Source organism: Salvelinus sp. IW2-2015, linkage group LG6.1, assembly GCF_002910315.2.
Source record: "Salvelinus sp. IW2-2015 linkage group LG6.1, ASM291031v2, whole genome shotgun sequence".
Lineage (NCBI taxonomy): Eukaryota > Metazoa > Chordata > Actinopteri > Salmoniformes > Salmonidae > Salvelinus > Salvelinus sp. IW2-2015.
The window spans coordinates 21,753,764-21,777,687 of record NC_036845.1 but is presented as its reverse complement, the minus strand read 5'-3'; the positions used below and the strand labels follow the sequence as shown (position 1 = coordinate 21,777,687).

Below are 23,924 nucleotides of genomic sequence, written 5' to 3'. Positions count from 1 at the left end.
AGTATAATTTTCTAGGGATCTAGGGAAGGGGATTTGGATACACTGGTGCCATCTCCTGGTCAGAAAGAAACTTAAAACAATTACAGTACCCAAGATCTCCTATTTATACTTAACAAAAATCAAAATCATGTTGGTTTCATGAGCTGAAATAAAAGATCCCAGAATCTTTCCATACGCACAAAAAAGCTTATTTATCTCAGATGTTGCGCACAAATTTGTTTACATCCCTGTAAAATAATATTTCTCCTTTGCCAAGATAATCCACCACCTCAACAGGTGTGGCCTATCAAGAAGCTGATTAAACAGCATGCTCATTACATGGGTGCACTTTGTGCTGGGAACAATAAATTGTCACTCTAAAATGTGCACTTGTCACAACACAATGCCACAGATGTCTCAAGTGTTTAAGGAGCGTGCAATTGGCATGCTGACTACAGGAATATCCACCAGAGCGTTTGCCAGAGAATTGAATGTTCAGTTCTCTACCATATCAATTTGTAAGTCGCTCTGGATAAGAGCGTTGGCTAAATGACTTAAATGTAAATGTAATAAGCCGCCTCCAACGTTGTTTTAGAGAATTTGGCAGTACGTCCAACCGGCCTCACAAGCACAGACCACGTGTAACCACGACAACCCAGGACCTCCACATCCGGCTTCTTCACCTACAGGGATCGTTTGAGACCAGCCACCTGGACAGCTGATGCAACTGAGGAGTATTTATGTCCATAATAAAGCCCCTTTGTGGGAAAAAAACGAATTCAGATTGGCTGGGCCTGGCTTCCCAATGGGTGGGCCTAGCTCCCAAGTGTGTGGGCAGGCCCACCCATGGCTGCGGCCCTCCCCAGTCATGTGAAATCCATAGATTAGGGCCTCATTTATTTATTTCAATTGACTGATTTCCTTATATGAACTGTAACTCAGTAATATCTTTGAAATTGTTGCATGCTGCCTTTATATTTTTGTTCAGTACACATAACTGTAAATAAAGGTATATTGTCACATTAGACCAGAGTTATGCTTGGCCCAGTCTCCTTCACCAGCCATGTGTTTTAATCAAATCAAATTTCGGGAAGCCATTTGATTACCTGTTCGGGAGTCTTATGGCTTGGGGGTAGAAGCCGGTGCCTTTTGGACCTAGACTTGGTGCTCCAGTACCACTTGCCGTGCGGTAGCAGAGAGAAAGTTGCAGAGGGAGGTGTTTAGTCCCAGGGTCCGTCCTTAGTGATGAGCTTTGAGGGCACTATGGTGTTGAACGCTGAACTGTAGTCAATGAATAGCATTCTCACATAGGTGTTCCTTTTGTCCAGGTGGGAAAGGGCAGTGTGGAGTGCAATTGAGATTGGGGTAGTATGCAAATTGGAGTGGGTCTAGGGTTTCTGGGATAATGGTGTTGATGTGAGCCATGGCCAGCCTTTCAAAGCACTTCATTGCTACAGACAGGAGTGCTACGGGTCGGTAATCATTTAGGCAGGTTACCTTAGTGTTCTTGGGCACAGGGACCATGGTGGTCTGCTTTAAACATGTTGGTATTACAGACTAGGTCAGGGACAAGTTGAAAATGTCAGTTAAGACACTTGCCAGTTGGTCAGCGCATGCTCAGAGTACACGTCCTGGTAATCTATCTGGCCCTGCGGCCTTGTGAATGTTGACCTGTTGAAAGGTCTTACATCAGCTACGGAGAGTGTGATCATACAGTCGTCCAGAACAGCTGATGCTCTCATACATGCTTCAGTGTTGCTTGCCTCGAAGCACGCATAGAAGTTATTTAGCTCGTCTGGTAGGCTTTTGTCACTGGGAAGCTCACGACTGTGCTTCCCTTTGTAGTCCGTAAAAGTTTGCAAGCCCTGCCACATTCAACAAGCGTCAGAGCCGGTGTAGTACGATTCAATGTTAGTCCTGTATTGATGCTTTGCCTGTATTGATGGTTCGTCGGAGGGCATAGCGGGATTTCTTATAAGCGTCCGGGTTAGAGTCCCACTCCTTGAAAGTGGCAGCTCTACCCTTTAGCTCAGTGCGGATGTTGCCTGTAATCCATGGCTTCTGGATGGGGTATGTACGTACGGTCACTGTGGTGACAACGTCATCGATGCACTTATTGATGACTCTAAGTAGGGTTAGTTTTGACTGCCAATATCCTGACAGTGTATTGTTTTTACATGGAATAAAGGTTTACAAGAAAGAAATTATCCATGGATAAAACATATCAACATTCATCTATTTATTGGTTTGCCAACAAGCCTCTGGACACTGCTGGTATGAACTGTTTTCTGAGCATATGAAAGTCAAGATTACTTCTACCTTTCTAGATGTTCAGCAGCATTCATTCCATTTAAGCTACATCTTTGAAAGGTTAGCAGACAACAAATCAGGACAGTGTGACATACTTTGGAGATAGAACTCCATTCCATGTTTTGAAAACAGCTCTACTCTATGAGCTAGGTGAATTACCAAGGTGGTTATAAGTGTATATTTGAAACCTCTATCATTTTACATCCTTAAAGCGAGCATCCAAATCAGGACTGGTTAAGAATCTTGCCTACTACGTTGCACACGTCTATTGTTTTAATCCGCCTGTGAGCTTCTTTCTGTTGGCTATCAGCTGCCACCTTTGGAGAACAAAAGGTTCCTGAATAGATTCTGGAGAGAAATGAAGGGAACAGCTGCATCCAGGGACCAGTACCGATGCTGCTGATCTGACTCAAGCTCCAATCTGAATTCTCCCTCTGCCTCTTCCTTATCTAAATGTGTCACAGGTCTGGGGTAGATAGGGAGATGATGCTCAGTTTGAGATAGTCCACCTCACCCTCTCCTGGTCTGCACCTATTACACAGAGCTATAGGTCCACACAAACACACAAGAGGGCACATCTGTAAATGTCTGTTGTACATGCATGTAAGACCAACTTTATTAATTTAAAAAACACGTAACAGTTGATTTTTCTGATCTGCAAAGGGATTCATACCCAATGTACAGACTGAAGGGCTGACCAAACTGCCCTCACACACCAGGGTATTTCTCATTACAAAATGTAAATAATTTTCTGTAGTCCAGAGCTCCTGGATTTGTCCATCTTTTTCACTGGCAGAATAAGAGATGAGCATTTGCATCCAACTAAACAACACACTGTAGTCTGTACTAACACTGGAATTATAACCCAGCCAAAAAGCCAAGGATATATCAATTCAAAATCTTAACACAGATTGATCCAATTCTTGGATTGTGGGGTAAGAAGCAGTTGGCTTYGATTCTCTTTGCAGTCTGATGCTTCTAACCATTTCTCTCCTCTATATAACCAGAACCAGCCATATCAAGCTAAAAGAGTGAACATTTACGTGTTCAGTAAACGAGCGAAAGAAGAATAGCATTTGCTGCGTTTGACACACCACTTCCACTGGACAAATGTACTGTCAGTCCTTTGCTGGCACAGTGCAAGCAACATGGAGGTCAGCAGCATCCATTGATTGGTGTCTGGTGATTTACAGATCCATCACCACCTCCTCCACAGTCTTTTCACCATCTCCAACATACCTCTCTTGCACTCCTAGAGATCTAGGGGTAAAATTTAAGAAAATCGAATCAAAATTATATTTGTCACATGCACCGTTAACAACAAGTGTAGACCAACAGTGAAATCCTTAGGCGTGTAGACCAGTCATCTATGGTAAGCAGCACTCTACAGACAGATCTGTTAAGAACAGAACACACTATTCAAACTCAAATAATTGTCATCACTTGCTGAGACTGCTTAAAAAAAAGGTCCAAATGCAACAGTTAGTATCACAATATCAAATCCTTTCTGGGTAACTATTAAGTACCTTACTGAGATCGTTTCTTTTTACAATTTTTAAATAAAAACAAAAATTGATTCTCAGCAAAGATCAATTTCTCAAGCAAGAATTTTGCGAGGACTGTCTGGGAGTGGTCTAAGTGGGGAGGGGAAAACGGAAAACTAGCTGTTATTGGCAGAGAGGTTTGAAACTCTCTTATTGGTCTATTTCTGTGATAATGCCCGAGAAGCCGGTGTTTGGATTAATGATAATGGTGCCAGAGGAGATGGCTACCTTTTTACGGTTCCCTAACCAATTGTGCTATTGTGTGTTTTTTCACGTTATTTGTAACTTATTTTGTACATCATGTTTCTGCCACCAGAAAAGAGCTTCTAGATATCAGGACAGCAATTACCCACCCCGTACTTGAAGATTGTCTATTTAACAAGTCGGACGCAACGGATTTACTCCAGACACCCGACAAGGCCCTTATCCCCGTCATTCGCAGGAGAAAGAGACAGAGATATCAGGGACGTAGGTCTGGGTGCCTTGGAAGGATCAGACGGCAATTGGGTAATCTGCCTCTACCATCGGTCCTATTAGCCAACATACAATAACTGGATAATAAAATAGACGAACTACGAGAACGTATATCCTACCAATGGGACATTAAAAACTCGGTTTGAACGACGATATAAATAACATACAGCTGGTGGACTTTACGCTTTTTCAGCAGGATAGAACAGCCGCCTCTGGTTAGACAAGGGGTGGCGGTCTATGTACATTTGTAAACAACAGCTGGTGCACGAAATTTAAGGAAATCTGGAGGTTTTGCTCACCTGAAGTAGAGTATCACATGATAAGCCGTAGACCACACTATTTACCAAGAGAGTTTACATCTATATTTTTCGTAGCTGTCTATATACCACCACAAACCGATGCTGCCACCACAAACCGATGCTGGCACTAAGACCGCACTCAATGAGCTGTATATGGCCTTCAGCAAACAGGAAAATGCTCATCCAGAGGCGGAGCTCCTACTGGCCTGGGACTTTAATGCAGGGACACTTAAATCCGTTTTACCTAATTTCTACCAGCATGTTAATGTGCAACCAGAGAGAGAGGGGGGGGGGGGGGCACTAGACAACCTTTACTCCACACAGAGACGCATACAAAGCTCTCCCTCGCACGCCATTTGGCAAATCTGACCATAATTATATCCTCCTGATTCCTGCTTACAAGCAAAAAATAAAGCAGGATGCACCAGTGACTCGGTCAATAAAAAAGTGGTCAGATGAAGCAGATAATTACCTACAGGACTGTTTTGCTAGAAGACTGGAATATGTTCTGGGATTCTTCCGATGGCATTGAGGAGTACACCACATCAGTCACTGGCTTCATCAATAAGTGCATCGATGACATTGTCCCCACAGTGACTGTACGTACATACCCCAACCAGAAGCCATGGATTACAGGCAACATCCACACTGAGCTAATGAGTAGAGCTGCCGCTTTCAAGGAGCGGGAGACTAACCCGGAAGCTTATAAGAAATCCCGCTATGCCCTCCGACGAACCATCAAACAGGCAAAGCATCAATACAGGACTAAGATTGAATCGTACAGGGCTTGCAAACTATTACAGACTACAAAGGGAAGCACAGCCGCGAGCTGCCCAGTGACACGACCATACCAGACGAGCTAAATTACTTCTATGCTCGCTTCGAGGCAAGTAACACTGAAACGTAAGACAGAATCAGCTGTTCCGGACAACTGTGTGACCACGCACTTCGCAGCCAATGTGAGTAAGACCTTTAAACAGGTCAACATTCACAAGGCCGCTGGGCCAGATGGATTACCAGAACGGTAATCCGTGCATGCGCTGACCAACTGGCAAGTGTCTTCACAAACATTTTCAACCTGTGCCTGATTGAGTCTGTAATACCAACATGTTTCAAGAAGACCACCTTAGTGTTCTTGGGCACAGGGACTAAGGTAACCTGCCTAAATGACTACTGACCCGTAGCACTCACATCTGTAGCCATGAAGTGCTTTGAAAGGCTGGTCATGGCTCACTTCAAAACCATTATCCCCAGAAACCCTAGACCCACTCCAATTTGCATACCGCCCCAACAGATCCACAGATGATGCAATCTCTAATGCACTCCACACTGCCCTTTCCCACCTGGACAAAAGGAACACCTATGTGAGAATGCTCTTCATTGACTACAGCTCAGCGTTCAACACCAAAGCTCATCACCAAGCTAAGGACCCTGGGACTAAACACCTCCCTCTGCAATTGAATCCTGTACTTCCCGACGGGCCGCACCAAGATGGTAAGGGTAGGTAACAACACATCCGCCCCGCTGATCCTCAACATGTGTGCCCCTCAGTGGTGCGTGCTCAGCCCCCTACTGTACTCCCTGTTCGCTCATGACTGCATGGCCAAGCACAACTCCAACATCATCATTAAGTTTGCTGATGACACAACAGTGGGAGGCCTGATCAACGACAACGATGAGACTGACCTCTTCCCTATAGGCTGAGACCTGGCCGTGTGGTGCCAGGACAACAACCTCTCCCTCAATGTGATCAGGACAAAAGGAGATGATTTTGGACTACAGGAAAAGGAGGACCGAGCACGCCCCGATTCTCAGCGACAGGGCTGTAGTGGAGCAGGTTGAGAGCTTCAAGTTCCTTGGTGTCCACATCACCAAAAAACTATTATGGTCCAAACACACCAAGACAGTCATAAAGAGGGCACGACAAAGCCTATTCCCCCTCAGGAGACTGAAAAGACTTGGCATGGGTCCTCAGATCCTCAAAAAGCTATACAACTGCACCAGTGAGAGCATCACTGCCTGGTATGGCAACTGCTCGGCCTCTGACCGCAAGGCACTACAGAGGGTAGTGCATACAGCCCAGTACATCACTGGGGCCAAGCATCCTGCCATCCAGGACCTCTATAGCAGGCAGTGTCAGAGGAAGGCCCTAAAAATTGTCAAAGACTCCAGCCACCCTAGTCATAGGCTGTTCTCTCTGCTAATGCACGGCAAGCGGTACCGGAGCACCAAGTCTAGGTCCAAAAGACAGGGTCTACTCCTAAGCCACAAGACCCCTGAACAGCTAATCAAATGGCTACCCAGACTATTTGCATTCCCCCCCCACCCCCCTCTTTTACACTGCTCTTACTCTATGTTTATCATCCTTACATCCTCATTTTAACTCCACCTACATGTACATATTACCTCGACTAACCGGTGCCCCCGCACATTGACTCTGTACCGGTACCCCCTGTATATAGCCTTGCTATTGTTATTTTACTCCTGCCCTCTAATTATTTGTTACTTTTACTTATCTATTGTTTACTTAACACTTTTCTTTTCTTAAAACTGCATTGTTGGTTAAGGGCTTGTAAGTAAGCATTTCACAACACCTGTTGTATTCGGCGCATGTGACAAATAACATTTGATTTGGAGAGTATAGTGCTCAGCATATGTGGAACTCCTTCAAAACCGTTGGGGAAAAATTCCAGGTGAAGCTGGTTGAGGGAATGCCAAGAGTGTGCAAAGCTGTCATCAAGGCAAAGGGTGGCTACTTTGACGAATCTCAAATCTAAAATATATTTTGATTTGTTTAACACTTTTTTGGTTACTACATGATTCCATGTGTGTAATTTCATCGTTTAAGTCTTCACTAATATTCTACAATGCAGAAAATAGTAAAAATAAAGGAAAACCCTTGAATGAGTAGGTGTCCAAACTTTTGACTGGTACTGTATGTATGTATGTATGTATATATATATATATATAATATAAATAACACATAGGAACATTTTGTTTTGGACTGAACTGGACCTTTAAAACCTTTTACATTTAAAATTGCTTTGTTTCATAGGTTGAGCATGTGAAATAGACTGGTTAATAACAAATACATAAATCAATATAGCAGCTGTGAGTAAAGGATACAAGGTGAACTGAAAGTCTGCTCCCACAGCGGCTGACATCATTGCATGCCAGGTTCCTCTCCTCCAGGTCTCCGAAGCTGTAGCCGTTGGCTTTGTCCACTGTCCGCAGGACCTGCGTCATACTCTCCCTGTCCTGGAGATAGAGCAAAGTGCAGGATGTCAGTGGTTAAGTGGCAAAAAATGTAAACGCAAGCTTCATCCTCCAGGTTGAGACTACAGTGTTTTACCCTTACCTCACCTTCTAAAATGGACCAGTATTTATTGAGTTTAGACAAAGTGTTATCAAGGTTGTGTTCACTAGTAGGCAAGAAGTGGAATAAAAATATCTGAAACAGAGAGGTACTGAACTTTATGTCCCATAATAAATATGACCCAGAACCAGCAGATGCCCAAGAACCAGTGAACTTCTAAAAGGTAGCAGCAGTCTCACCTGCACATTGAGAGGCACAAAAGAGACAAGGCCGTAGTCTTGTATGACCCCTGCGAGTTTCTCATTTAGTTTGAGGAACTTCTTAAAGGGTCAGCAGCCAAGTGATCCAGCAGTTATGTCAGGTCCATAACATCTGTGTAGAAGTCCAGGTTGAAGGCTATCCCAGAGACAAAGTGCAAAAATGAAACAAATCCCCCAGCTAAAGACAAACTGTCAAATCAAACACTTGAGGGAAACTGAGGGAATATAGCCATACAAAGCCCATATTCATCATCACTCAGGACGTCTTATCAAATCAAATGTTATTGGTCACATACACATGGTTAGCATCTCACCCAGTTTGCCGTACTGCTCGATGAGGTCCATCTTGGAGAGGATGTTGGCGTGGGGTAGCTCCACGTGCAGCATGGTGGACAGGGAGGTGCACAACACCGAGATGAACTTAGCTGGGTCAGCGCAGTAATGAGAGTCCACAAGGTGCACTGCAGTCAGCTGAGAGTGTTTAAAGAGGGAGTGTTAGTGAGACAGTGCAGGGATTCAATTATCTGGCCCAGGGTATCCCGGTGGGGCGGGTTTGCACCGGGTGAAATATGATGACATTTGTTTTTGAAACGGGTTGCCCCCTTGGAGGTGAGCCGGGTTGGCTTCTACTTTTATTAAAAGCAAAAGTGATTGCTTTTAATAAAAACGCTTTATCTGCCTTCCCAATGAAAACTAGTTTGAAAATTAAAACATATATTTTATGGAAAGAGATGCATTTCTGAACAATGAACCATGCTGTTCGATTTGAGAAGGGCGCTCCTCCCTCACCGATTTTGCCCGTTAACGTCACAGGCCATTGACTGGTGCACCGCTGCTCAGGTTATTAGAACTAACTCAGTGATATGAGCACAACCTATAGGCCCTATGACTCAACACTAATAAAGCACAAGCCCATAAAACATCAATACAAATAGCTAGGCCTACTTGTCAAAGCCCCAAATTCACCATCAATACAGCAAACAATACATTTCTTAAATTAGGCTAAATTATACTGAATGTGTCTTGCGTGGATTGACATACTACACAGTGTTTATTTGGGGGAATCATTCATACATTCATACTAGGAATCACAACATTCCAGCACCAAAGGGCACAAACATTTTAGAATCCTGAAGCATCTCACCCTGAAGTTCCACTTGGCCAGCTGAGAAAATATTTTTTTCACTGAGTTCTGGTGGGTGTACAGCTCCACCTGACCAGGACAGTCAAACATGAAGTAACAGTCACTATGTTCCTCTAACTTGGATTCCAGACAGTCCAGATTGGCCTCCAGGTACTCCATGCAGTACAGGAGTCCACCATTGGGCCCCAGCTTCAAACCCTCCATCTAGGGTGACCAGCTCTGAAATATCCATGGCACAGGGGTATGGGAGCCCTTCATTTGCAGGGTCCATGTTCAAAAAATGTAAGGTTAAATTACTACGCACCTTTATAGGGTTACGCTGCGAAAACACCGACAACGCCATTGCATTTTGGTACACCAGAATTACATTAATTCCCAATTAAACACTGCGTTTGCCTTGCAGCATTGCGTTGCAGAGGCAGTCGCAGTGCGTTCGGTGTAAATTGGATTTATCGAATGTATGCGTCAAACTGTTTGCGTAGACGGCTTGACAAATGGTAGCAGAAGCTGAATGTTGAACTTTTGTTGCATACATATCCAGATGATGCTGCATACTATTTTGCGCAATGACGCTGTCGGTGCGTTAAATAGTCTATTATTGGGCTAGCTGAGGAACGCTGCTCAATTCCGTTCTCTTATATTGAGGCGGAGTTGAGTTTTGATAACTTTTGCTAGCAACAACAACATCCGCCTCGATTAAAGAGAACGGAGTTGAGCGTTCATCAGCCATTATGGGCCTAGCGCAGGGTTTCCCAACCTCGGTCCTCAGGACCCCAAGGAGTGCACGTTTTGGTTTTTGCCATAACACTACACAACTGATTCTAATAATCATCAGGCGTTTAAAAAAATATCAACCAATCATCAGGATTTGTATCGGCTGTGTAGTGTTAAGGCATAAACCAAAACCTGCACTCCTTGGGACCCCGACCGAGTGGATATAATATGTGGAATGTTCCAACAACTTCGTAAATAACAAGGTTGCCAACAAACACAAAGTTGTATAGCGGCAGCATGAAATACCAGGTAGGGAGCTGGCAATTTCGTTGAGTTTTTCACACACCACGTTTATTCCGAAAAATGTTGGTCCTCACACTGGTAGCCTATGGACAAACAATAATAATAAGCTACGTGGTGAGTTGATGCCTATTCGGCAGCTAGGTAAATTGATCATGCTACTTTGTATGCGTTTGTTGGCATCCTTGTTATTTACGTTATTTAAGTTTTTGAACAGATTCCTGATGGAACGTTCCACAAATTATACCTACCATGGGAAACTAGCCAGGTTAGCGCAGATACGTGTAAACATTTTACGGACTAACATCTTTAAAATTAATATGAACATTTTATAATTTTGCTAGTTAGCACCAGTGGTAGAAGTACACAATTGTCATACTTCAATAAAAGTAAAGCTACCTTAATAGAAAATTACTAAAGTAACAAGACTTTTACTCAAGTAGTAACGTTAAAGTATTTGATTTAAATGTACTTTTCAAAAGTAAATGTAATTGCTAAAATACTTAAGTATCAAAAGTAATTTCAAGTTCCTTTTAGTAAACAACCAGGTAGCACATTGTTTTTCATGTATTTTTTTTTCTTTAGGAATGTAGAAGTAAAGTGTCAAATCTAAAAAGTAACGATATCAGCCAAAACTATAAGTAGTACTTTAAAGTTGTTACTAAAGTACTTTACAACACTGGTTAGAATAGCATTCAATGCAATGTCATGCGAAGTGATGATGCGCTAGCTAGCTATTCATATTGCAGCTAGCTTGCTAATTAGCAGCGTAGTAAAAGTATCAAGACAATAAGCTAAAATAGCTAGCAAAATGCTACTCAAAAGACATAAGAACAAATAAGTGTTGTAAATGTACTAACCAGCACCAACTTCGCCACCTGCCGCCGTTAAATTTGGTTATTGGAAAACCTGGACAACACTGCTGTGAAACGGGTAAGAATAAGTAACTACTTCCGTGTCACGGTTTCCGGAATCGTTCAGAACAAAAGTCCCACCCTGTATACTAAGTAAAGGAATAGTTAGGGCCAAAATAAGCACAATTATCGATATCTTTGACATCATACAAAGAACTACGTATTTCTATAAGATACTATGTAAGAAAAAAATGTTCAAGCCTAAATGGTCAATGTTTTTTGTGTGTACGTGTATCATTAATTGCAACTTAAAAAAGTGTATTGTGACCTGACTAGATCATAAAGGAACAATTGTCCAGACAGAGGTTTGAGTTTACGAATTGACTGTTTCTTAACCCAACTTTACACAGGCTACTGTTTGGCCGCAGCCCGCGCCAAATAAATGAAATATACCCCACAAACCAACCGTGACCTTCTCTTGTGAAGCCAAGACGTAAGAGAGAACAATGGCTAAACCTGGTCTTAACTTCCAATGCTTCATCCCCCTGTCCAACCCCCCCCCCCCCCCCCCCCCCTCCACGCCACTCCGCCAACCACCAGGATGCCCAGCATCCTCGACTTTGGCGATGTCATCTACAAAATAGCTTCCAATACTCTACTCAGCAAACTGGATGCAGTCTATCACAGTGCCATCCGTTTTGTTACCAAAGCCCCTTATACCACCCACCACTGCGACCTGTATGCTCTAGTCGGCTGGCCCTCGCTACATATTCATCGCCAGACCCACTGGCTCCAGGTCATCTATAAGTCTATGCTAGGTAAAGCTCCGCCTTATCTCAGCTCACTGGTCACGATAACAACACCCATGCGCTCCAGCAGGTATATCTCACTGGTCATGCCCAAAGCCAACACCTGCTTTGGCCGCCTTTCCTTTCAGTTCTCCGCTGCCAGTGACTGGAACGAATTGCATAAGTTTATATTGTGTTATTGGGGCGGCAGCGTGGCCTAGTGGTTAGAGCGTTGGACTAGTAACTGAAAGGTTGCAAGATCAAATCCCCGAGCTGACAAGGTACAAATCTGTTCTCAACTAGCTTACCTGGTTAAATAAAGGTAAAATAAAAATAAATGCATTTACCCAGACTGTTTGTTCCTGACTCTATTCTAACCACCTCTCGCTGGCTTTGTCTTCATGTTACCTGATGAAATTGCTGTACAATATGATGTTGTTGCCATCTAATACACATTCAAATGTCATAAATCAACACTGCAGAGCTCCCTGTCCTCTGCAGTGCCCTGATTGTATGTGTGCATCTACACCCTGGCCCATCTACTGTTGCTAGCCGCAATTATAACCTGTGCTCTGATATCTGCTTCACTGATTTCTGCTCTTGTAAAAGCCTGGGTTTTCTGCACGTTAACACTAGAAGCTTAAAATGTATCAATTGAAAGTGTGTGTTCACAGCTCCAGTCCAGATGTGTTGGTCATTACTGAGGCGTGTTTTGAACACTGATGTTAACCTAACCTATAAACCTTTTCAGCAAGACAGTGGCAATCTTTACCAAGGAACACCTTCAGTGCTCGGTTGTCTCAACCAAGTCTGTCCCCAAACAGTTTGATTTGCTGGTTTTAAGCATAAACTTTCAAATAGCTCTTTGTTGACTTACGAACATAGTCAACCGAAAGCAATTTACCTACACATTATACTCTGTCCAGCATACATAGCAAGCACACATATGAATTGCCTAGTGTAATCACATTTTCAGATAAATATACATATACAAGATTTACACCAAATGATCCAAATCTACAGTAGCATATACCTTTTGAATTAGTCAAACATGTGTTTTCTGATGCTTCATTTGTTGTGGTAGCATATAGAAGAGCACAAACATACAGAATTTCCATCGATGCAATGACAAACATTCATCTGGTGAAATTCCCAGTCCACCTAAGTGCCTACCATTGCCACTAACTAGAAAGGATTAGGATACAATAAGAAATGGAAAGTGGTTTTAGTGGTGGGATTAAAGATGTTTACAACAATCAGGTGACATCTCACAATAATTAAAATAATGTATTAATGGCTACTGTTTCTTTTGTTAGCCAAGAATTGTGTAACCTCTATTAGCAAACAGATGTTCTGACAAAGGTCTCAGGAGCAGTGTTCATTTGGTGGTGTTTTGAGGTAGTGCTAATACCTGTGAATGTGAAATCATCACATTGGGTAGCCATAGCAATTGACATCTAAAAACAGAGTGACAAATGGTACAACCATAACATTAAGTTGTAGAATAATGGACTCCTTACAGCTATATGAAATGGAGATTGAAGACATTATGCACTGACTGCAAAAATAGCTGACATGTCATGGAGTTGTGGTGGCTATTAGCCTCAACTATGAATTCTGTCATCGATGCCCTGCATTTATAAAACAGACCGATGGCAGCATTTCTGATATCTATGAATGTTTGTTTTCCAGAGCATTCCTTTTGGAGGAAGTATTAATCGATTTTGTCTCAAGGCTATGAGAGAGTGAATGTTGTATGAGTTGACGTAAAACAAAGTACTTAGAAAGTTGGAGCTGAATAATGAATGAAAGCTCTATACTTTCATATGAATTTAAGATAACTTATTAATTTTGAATGAAATAAGTCACCTTATGAATTATTGTTTTTACATAAGTTATTAAAAGTATTTATTACTAATGAGTTCAAGGAAGTCATGAGTTTGAGGACAATCAAATTTTATGGAATGCGTTTTGTGTATTAAATGATGCATAAAATGAAGTCATCTTATCAATTGTATTGGAAGGTTTATTGAAAGACAATCTTTATGGACATATTCTGGATTTGAAATGATAATAATCTGTTAAATGTTATATGGTGCATGATTCTCTAAAATTCCATTTTGTCTTTCAGGAACTGAAAGCCTGGGACATTTGAGATGTGATGTGACTCGCCAAGGGCATTTGCTGAAATCAGAAAGAGAACCAAGTGGAAGTTGTTGATCTTTTTGTAAATATATTGTTTAAATTCATGAGTATTATTTTTAATCAATTTTTTCAATTTTTTCAATCTGTTTTTCAATTTGTCATTCTGGGTATTGTGTTTAGATTGAGGAAGAAAATGAATTGAATCCATTTTAGAATAAAGCTGAAAGTAACAAAGTGGAAAAGTCAAAGGGTCTGAATACTTTCCAAATGCACTGTAATTTGTAATTGATGAAATGTCAGTACTTAAGTGTTTTGGAATTAGTTGCTTATTAGGCTATATATCGATGTGTGCCCGATACCACCCTTCATCTCTGATTCTCTGCTGGGCACACAACATCAAGTGCGTCCATAGCCGTGGGAAGATGTTTGGGGCTAGGGGTGCTGAACATTTGACCTGTGCTATAGACGGCTATATCGGTCCGCTAATACAGGACTAGTAAAGGCCCAGTGCACTACTTTTGTGAGAGAAAAAAAAAAGCATATATATATATACACTGCTCAAAAAAATAAAGGGAACACTAAAATAACACATCCTAGATCTGAATGAATGAAACATTCTTATTAAATACTTTTTTCTTTACATAGTTGAATGTGCTGACTACAAAATCACACAAAAATTATCAATGGAAATCAAATTTATCAACCCATGGAGGTCTGGATTTGGAGTCACACTCAAAATTAAAGTGGAAAACCACACTTCAGGCTGATCCAACTTTGATGTAATGTCCTTAAAACAAGTCAAAATGAGGCTCAGTAGTGTGTGTGGCCTCCACGTGCCTGTATGACCTCAATAAGACGCTCGGGCATGCTCCTGATGAGGTGGCGGATGGTCTCCTGAGGGATCTCTCCCAGACCTGGACTAAAGCATCCGCCAACTCCTGGACAGTCTGTGGTGCAACGTGGCGTTGGTGGATGGAGCGAGACATGTTGTCCCAGATGTGCTCAATTGGATTCAGGTCTGGGGAACGGGCAGGCCAGTCCATAGCATCAATACCTTCCTCTTGCAGGAACTGCTGACACACTCCAGCCACATAAGGTCTAGCATTGTCTTGCATTAGAAAGAACCAGGGCCAACGCGCACCAGCATATGGTCTCACAAGGGGTCTGAGGATCTCATCTCGGTACCTAATGGCAGTCAGGCTACCTCTGGCGAGCACACATGGAGGGCTGTGCGGCCCCCCAAAGAAATTCACCCCACACCATGACTGACCACCGCCAAACCGGTCATGCTGGAGGATGTTGCAGGCAGCAGAACGTTCTCCACGGCGTCTCCAGACTCTGTCACGTCTGTCACATGTGCGTTGTGACCTGCTTTCATCTGTGAGAGCACAGGGCGCCAGTGGCGAATTTGTCAATCTTGGTGTTCTCTGGCAAATGCCAAACGTCCTGTCACGGTGTTGGGCTGTAAGCACAACCCCACCTGTGGACGTCGGGCCCTCATACCACCTCATGGAGTCTGTTTCTGACCGTTTGAGCAGACCCATGCACATTTGTGGCCTGCTGGAGGTCATTTTGGCAGGGCTCTGGCAGTGCTCCTCCTAATCCCTCTTGCACAAAGGCGGGGTTAGCGGTCCTGCTGCTGGTTGTTGCCCTCCTACGGCCTCCTCCACGTCTCCTGATGTACTGGCCTGTCTCCTGGTAGCGCCTCCATGCTCTGGACACTACGCTGACAGACCCAGCAAACCTTCTTGCCACAGCTCGCATTGATGTGCATCCTGGATGAGCTGCACTAACCTGAGACACTTGTGTGGGTTGTAGACTCCATCTCATGCTACCGCTAGAGTGAAAGCACCGCCAGCATTCAAAAGTGACCAAAACATCAGCCAGGAAGCATAGGAAACTGAGAAGTGGTCTGTGGTCACCACTGCAGAACCACTCCTTTATTTGGGGGTGTCTTGCTAATTGCCTATAATTTCCACCTTTTGTCTATTCATTTGCACAACAGCATGTGAAATTTATTGTCAATCAGTGTTGCTTCCTAAGTGGACAGTTTGATTTCACAGAAGTGTGATTGACTTGGAGTTACATTGTGTTGTTTAAGTGTTCCCTTTATTTTTTTGAGCAGTGTATATAGTACCAGTCAATAGTTTGGACACACCTACTCTTTCAAGGGTTTTTCTTTATTTTTACTATTTTCTACATTGTAGAATAATAGTGAAGACATCAACTCTATGAAATAACACATATGGATTCATGTAGTAACCAAAAAAGTGTTAAGCAAATCAAAATATATTTTATATTTCAGATTCTTCAAAGTAGCCACCCTTTGCCTTGACAGGTTTGCACACTCTTGACATTCTCTCAACCAGCTTCATGAGGAATGCTTTTCCAACAGTCTTGATGGAGTTCCCACATATGAGTACTGCTTTTCCTTCACTCTGCGGTCCAACTCATCCCAAACCATCTCAATTGGGTTGAAGTCGGGTGATTGTGGAGGCCAGGTCATCTGATGCAGCACTCCATCACTCTCCTTGGTCAAATAACAAAGACACGGCGGTTGGAACCAAAAATCTCAAATTTGGACTCATCAGACCAAAGGACAGATTTCCACCGGTCTAATGTCCATTGCTCGTGTTTCTTGGCCCAAGCAAGTCTCTTCTTATTGGTGTCCTTTTATTAGTGTTTTTTTGCAGCAATTTGAACATGAAGTCCTGATTCTCCCAGTCTCCCTTGAACTGTTGATGTTGAGATGTGTCTGTTACTTAAACTCTGTGAAGCATTTATTTGGGCTGCAATTTCTGAGGCTGGTAACTTTAACGAACTTATCCTCTGCAGCAGAGGTAACTCTGGGTCTTCATTTCCTGTGGCGGTCCTCATGAGAGCCAGTTTCATCATAGAGCTTGATGGTTTTTGCGACTGCGCTTGAAGAAACTTCCAAAGTTCTTTAAATTTTCTGTATTGACTGACCATGTCTGAAAGTAATGATGGACTGTCATTTATCTTTGCTTATTTGAGCTGTTCTTGCCATAATATGGACTTGGTCTTTTACCAAATAGGGCTTTCTGTATACCTTCTCACAACAACTGATTGGCTCAAACGCATTAAGGAAAGAAACACACCTGTTAATTTAAATGCATTCCAGGTGACTACCTCATGAAGCTGGTTGAGAGAATGCCAAGAGTGTGCAAAGCTGTCAAATCTAAAACATGTTGATTTTTTTTAAACACTTTTGGTTACTACATGATTCCATATGTGTTATTTTGTAGATTTGATGTCTTCACAATTATTCTACAATGTAGAAAATAGTACAAAAAGAAAAACCCTGGAATGCTACCCTTATTACGTCTTTCATATTGTTAAACAAAATTCTAAGTCTGCCAACATTTCCTCATAAAATGTTACAAATTTTGACCATTGGTATAAAATATTTTACCATCATTGCGGTACTTTATTTTGAAGGAAAATCGCTGAGGTCACGGCCTTATTCTTGCAGGCGGAAGGCAGGTCTAGCCAACTACTACTGGCTAAAATAATTACTTCTGGTTCAATCATACTATGGTAAAATTTACAAATGTGTAATTCATTTAGGAGACAAGAAAATAATTTAAACAAATTCCATGTATGATAAATGCTTTAATATAAACAAAGCATGAATTCTAATGGGAAAAAAGGTAATAATAGCAATAAGAAAAATTGTATCAACATGTAAATACAGTGTTGTCATCTTTTTGGCCCAATGCTGCTACCTGGCTGCCAGCCTCTGTACTTCATGCTCGTTTTGTGATGGCGTCTCAATAAGGGATCTCCTTGGTCAATGTCTTTGGGTTTATCATACACCGTGGATATGCACAAGTCTGGTTTGGCCTTTTCACAAGTAGGAGCTCAGCTTCTCTCCATGGTACCTGCACAAAACAGCATATTGTAATCAGGGTTTTTATTTGCCTGGATGTCAACAAGAATAACTTGTAATATCCCTTAACTGTTCGTTACTCCCCTACATATCCAAGTTACAAAGGCTATAGATTTAAATATTATTGTAATAGTAAATGTTGCACTCACCCAAAGCCCCTCTTGCATTTGGGATGCTGTCCTTCATTCTCCAGGGCTTCTGGAATCCTGACCCAGGCCCTTTCCCTCCTTCCAGCCCTGCTTCTCCATCACCCGGCGACCAACGCCCTAGACAACGACAACAACATACAAAGATCAGTACTAGTCCTAGTACCAGACTGTGGAAAAAGCCATTCCTGCTTTCATGAGGAATTCAGACCACGCCAGTTACATTCTGCACACTAAATGAGAACAGAGCAATAGGTAAATGGGTAGACATTCCAGCAAATGCCATTGGTAGACATTCCAGCAGTACCTGATGCGCCTTAAGGTCTCAAAATGGCCCCTGGAACATAATGGTTAAACAATGAGCAGATTTTTTTTTTTACATTTAAAACTCATCTCCTGCAATTCTACACAGTTTGACATTACTTATGTCTCAATGAGTATATGGAGGGGTATTTTCAAAACACAGTATAAGTGGAAAGCCCCCTCCCCCCTGAATATTGGACATATTCCCCCCAATCCCCCTTGGCAATTTCGCGTATGCTTCAGACACACTGAGTTACACATGCTGAGTAAAAATGTTTTCAGGCCGAAAATGCAAACACAAGCTTTTCTCGGCAGTGACTTTTCTACCAAAACCAAAGTATGGATTGCAGTCACTCCTTATAGCAGTCTAATCTTGGTTTGCCCAGAAAGTCAGTTTGTAKATTTTCTGCTCTGCTAGAGCTGCCCTTTTAACTGTAAGTGCTGTTATTTAGAAGTCAAAACATCTAGGAGCAACAACGTCTCAGTCGCGAAGTGGTAGGCCACACAAGCTCACAGAACGGGACCGCCGAGTGCTGAAGCACGTACAAATCATCTGTCAGTTGCAACACTCACTACTGAGATCCAAACTGCCTCTGGAAGCAACGTCAGCACAAGAACTGCTCGTCGGAAGCTTAATGAAATGGGTTTCCATGGCAGAGCAGCCGCACACAAGCCTAAGATCACCATGCGCAATGACAAGCGTCGGCTGAAGTGGTGTAAAGCTCGCCGAAATTGGACTCTGGAGCAGTGGAAACTCGTTCTCTGGAGTGATGAATCACACTTCACCATCTGCCCCAATGCATAGTGCCAACTGTAAAGTTTGGTGGAAGAGGAATAATAGTCTGGGGCTGTTTTTCATGGTTCAGGCCACTTACTTCCAGTGAAAGGAAATATTAACGCTACAGCATACTATGACATTCTAGACAATTTTGTGCTTCCAACTTTGTGGCAACAGTTTGGGGAAGGCCCTTTCCTGTTTCATCATTACAATGCCCCTATGCACAAAGCAAGGTCCATACAGAAATGGTTTGTCGAGATTGGTGTGGAAGAACTTGACTGACCTGCACAGAGCCCTGACCTCAGCTTCATCGAACACCTTTGGGATGAATTGGAATGCCGACTGTGAGCCAGGTCTAATCCCCCTACTTCAGTGCCCGGCCCCACTAATGCTCGTGGCTGAATGGAAGCAAGTCCCCACAGCAATGTTCCAACATCTAGGGGTGTCCACATACTTTAGGTTATGTAGTGTAGTTCCTTTAACATCCTGTGTTGTGTGTTTTACCATTGATATGCTCTAGGCTATTTTTAGACCTTAAGGAGCATCAGGTACTGCTGGAATGTCTTCCAATGGCATTTCCATTTTTTTTGTGAAAGATTACTGGTCAGTCAAAACATTTATAAAGTATAAATTGCCCACACTTTAGATAAGGCCACGCAAAAAGACTTAACTAATGATTAGTAAACCTACATTAAATCTCTTATGAATGGAGTAATCATTAATAAATAAACTTTTTACTAATCCATTATAAATGCTTTATTAAGTGGATTGGCACAAGGACTTCCCTACCTTAGAACTTCTCAAAGTTGCCCCATTGGCTGATCTTGTCCTCCAGACCTGTCCTCCAGCCCCCCCTCAGCCTCTTCTCATACCGCATGCGGACGTAGTCACCGGAGTCCATGTCACCCCATCTGTGTGGAGAGGGTGGCCCCCACGAGATTTATTCTCTATGTACACCATTACTACCTTTTTTCACTTTGTGCTGTTGTCTGTGCCTAACAATGTCTGTACCATGTTTGTGCCGCTGCCATGTTGTGTTGCAACCATGCTACGTTGTCATGTGTTGCTACCATGTGTTGTCGTTTTAGGTCTCTTAATGTAGTGTTGTCTCGTCTTGATGTGTGTTTCGTCCTAAATGTTGAATCTCAGCCCCGTCCCTGTAGGAGGCCTTTTACCTCTTGCTAAGCCATCATTGTACATAAGAATGTGTTCTTACATTGGACTTGCATAGTTAAATAAAGGTTAAAAATGTTCCTTCAAATGTCTTAAGACAGTGGGCCTACCTAGTTCACTCGGATTTCAAATCAGTCAACCACGTTTCCATCCAGTTTTGCCAGGAAAGTCTCAACAGCTGTGATGGAAACAGGAAGTTTCGGTACAATTTCATAAAATGCCAAAAGATTATTTGTTCCTTCGACTTGGTGGAATCTTTTTGTGTTGGTTAAATTAATTATGCGAGAAATGGCGGTGGAAACGCCTTTATGCGCAAATATTGATATTGAATTAATCTTGGGAGTCACGCGAGGACATGGTGTGTGGTTCTCCCACTACGGTTCAAAACCATGAAGTTTAAATTAGGATACAGATTAAATAAATTATGGTGAATTTCACAGGCTGGTGAAAGTACATGGTATTAGCTTGATGCTCCGCTCCAATAAATGTTGAGGGTCTTATTCTTATTCGATGCTTGACTGCCGTTTTAACAAATCAAAACATTCTCGCTCTAATCTCATCATGTAGACTAGCCTACCCATACTGTATCTGCAAACTGTTGGCTTGTGCCAAGACCCGAGTAGGCGCATTTGCTATTTAACGCAACATTTTTGTGACAAAACTATGCGATGGAAAGACATTGAACGTTACATTTTTTATTCGGTACATTAACATTTAAGTGAAAAAGTAAATTTTGTGTGCACTACGTAATCACGCACTGATTTGTATCTGCAGTTTGGTGGAAACATGCAAAAATCCCCACTTAATACATTGTGGCCCAATTTTATATACACCATCCCAGCAGCGCAAAAACTCATGAAGGAAGTACATTTTCTTATAAATATTACTTTGGCCTGTGCTTTTTCCGAGCACGCTATTCATATAGCCTTTGCCTATAGCCTATAGTGTAGTCTACGAATCATTTGATTGAGACTACACTAGGCGCACTTGATATTGTGCACCTAGCAGAGAATCAGGGGGACAGCATCGGGCACACATCGAGATATAATAAGCAACTAATTCTCAAACACTGAGCAATATGACATTTAATCGATTACCAATTACATGACCCTCCCCTGGACTAAATACAAAAATACTAAACCTTCCCCCTGACTGAAATTGAAAAAGCATTACCCTCCCCCATCTCCTCCGAGTCACAAGGTAAGACCATTTGTCCCCAAACTACTAGAATATAAAAACGGCGAAGGGCCATGTTGCACATTTTTGAAGATCAGCACACAGAGGGGCAGTGTTGCTACTGTGATCCTGAGTTCATGGAGTGCCTTGTAAGGGTGAAGGAGATTGTGGTGGAAGGCCAGGATCTCCATCTCCTATGTGGAGGCAATTTAAAGGAGTGATACTGTATTAGAAGATAAGGTAGTGGAGGCCCCACAGCCCATTGAGAATGTCTGTTGCCAGTCAAGAAAACAGGATGGAATTTTGGGGGGGATTTTGTGGCGTTCATTGCCACAGTTCTAAACTATACGGCACAAGTGACAAATAAATAAATAAACTGGTGAGAAAAGTTTCTGGGCCTGCAAGAGTTTTCACCGGAAGATCTACAAAGTATACTGGCATCGGAAGATGTCCCACCCTCCAAGGCTCCTGAGCCTGAGTAGGGATCTGAGTTTTTAAAACATTTTAACAGAAGAAAAATGTTTTTATTTGTTTAGTGTATTTTGGTAGTTTGTATGAAGATACAATTTTACCCACAATGCTCCAGTTTTTGGGGGCTCTTATGTTTTCATCCTGCACAGTAGGTGATGACAATACACTTTTTTGGGTTGTAGTCTGCCAATAAACCCCAAAGAAGAAGATAATCATGCACTTACCACTGCTGCCACATGGTGCCACTGTTGTCCTTTTGTAAAGAGGTGCTCTCAACCTTCAGAACTTGATGGGTATGGGGGCTTCAAGGCAGACAAATTTTACTTGTAGCATGATTGCATAAGTATTTGTTCCCTGTGGTAATGACATTGCATTTTCCACGTAAATGTTAAGTTGATCGATTAAGTGGGACATCTCTATGATAATTTAGATAGCTTAGTGATCGGCAGCACCTCATGGGAGCTAAGTCCTCAATGCTCAGTTTCACAATCCCCACCATTTCACTCGATTCTGTGTTTATTGTTTCAGTTTTGGGCCAAAGCCCTATTGTGCAAGCATTAGTCCGCTTAGCCTACTCCCCAAGTGCACTTGGAGAGTCATTCACTCATGAACAATCCCTGTTTTCAGTTGGAACACACACCGTACAAACAAATGCACATGTATACATATGCAGACCCACGCATTCATTCATACGGACACACGCACACACGCACACACCTCTCAATCTTTCTCCATCTTCTCCCCCTTATACACCCCTAGTCCTCCACTCTAGTTTCCTCTTTGCTGTCTCCTGAGTTATGTAAATGGAGAGTGAAATCTTTGTAAACATGAATCCTCAAAGTACTATGATACAAACATTGACAGCTGCTCACCCCTGACTGCTTATGTGATTAGGCTGAAATATGTAACTAAATCGCGAACCGAACCTCTCTTGTGACGCACCCCCTGAAGACAAGTGTTTTTTATAAAGTCTCTTCTCTTCGCTGGCTCTTGGAGCTTTATCTTCAGCTTCGTCACCATGGCAGCCAATTCCATAAGTGATATATAACTCTGCAACACATACAGTAATCAAACGGCCACCCATACTATTACATAGTCACTTTACCCCTACCTGCATGTACAAATTACCTCGACTAATCTGTACCCCTTCACATTGACTCGGTACTGTTACCCCCTGTATAAAGACTCGTTATTGTTACTTTATTGTGTTACTTTTTATTGCATTTTTTACTTTAGTTTATTTTGTAAATATTTTCTTAACTCTTAAACATTGTTGGTTAAGGGCTTGTAAGTAAGCATTTGACAGTAAGGTCTAACTACACCTGTTGTATTTGGCGCATGTGACAAATAACATTTGATTTGAGTATTTATGATACTGTACATCTAACAGTCGATGTATGACTGTACATACATATTGCATGTTTTCATTCAATTAACTCAATCTACCCTTGACTCACAACTGTTCTGTTCATGTTTTGTCATCATCCCCACCTGCCTCAGCTCTCAGTGGGGCTGAAGACGGATGGAGTCCCTGTGTTCCTGTAATACAATGATCTGTTCTGTTTTGGGGAGAGGCACGGCACGTGTGTTGGCCCTCATCGGGGTAGAGTCCTCAGGGGTTGACCAATTCCTGTGGCCATTCCTGAAATGCCCTGGATGAGAGTTACAGTATATGCTCTGACTCTTTTTTTTTGCTTTTTTTTTGCTGTAACGGTATGTTACTAAGATCCACTGTGGAGCTCAGGCAGTGATTGCTGTGGAGCTCAGGCCGTGATTGCTGTTTACAACTGGAGAGAGGCATGTTGCTGTGGGAGGTTGGCTCTGCTGGAAAGGAAACAGG

General features: G+C 42.4%; 1 long non-coding RNA gene and 1 pseudogene across 1 annotated transcript; both read right to left on the bottom strand.

The window, feature by feature from the left end:
* Positions 1-2,874: 2,874 nt before the first annotated feature.
* On the bottom strand, positions 2,875-10,807 carry LOC111965313 (GPN-loop GTPase 2-like; annotated as a pseudogene).
* A 6,941-nt stretch (positions 10,808-17,748) lies between these two features.
* On the bottom strand, positions 17,749-20,628 carry LOC111964743 (uncharacterized). Its single transcript, XR_002877428.2, has 4 exons — positions 20,548-20,628; positions 20,054-20,175; positions 18,187-18,303; positions 17,749-18,029 (listed from the first exon to the last, which is right to left on the bottom strand). It is a non-coding gene; the product is annotated as an uncharacterized lncRNA (long non-coding RNA).
* Between the last annotated feature and the right edge of the window lie 3,296 nt (positions 20,629-23,924).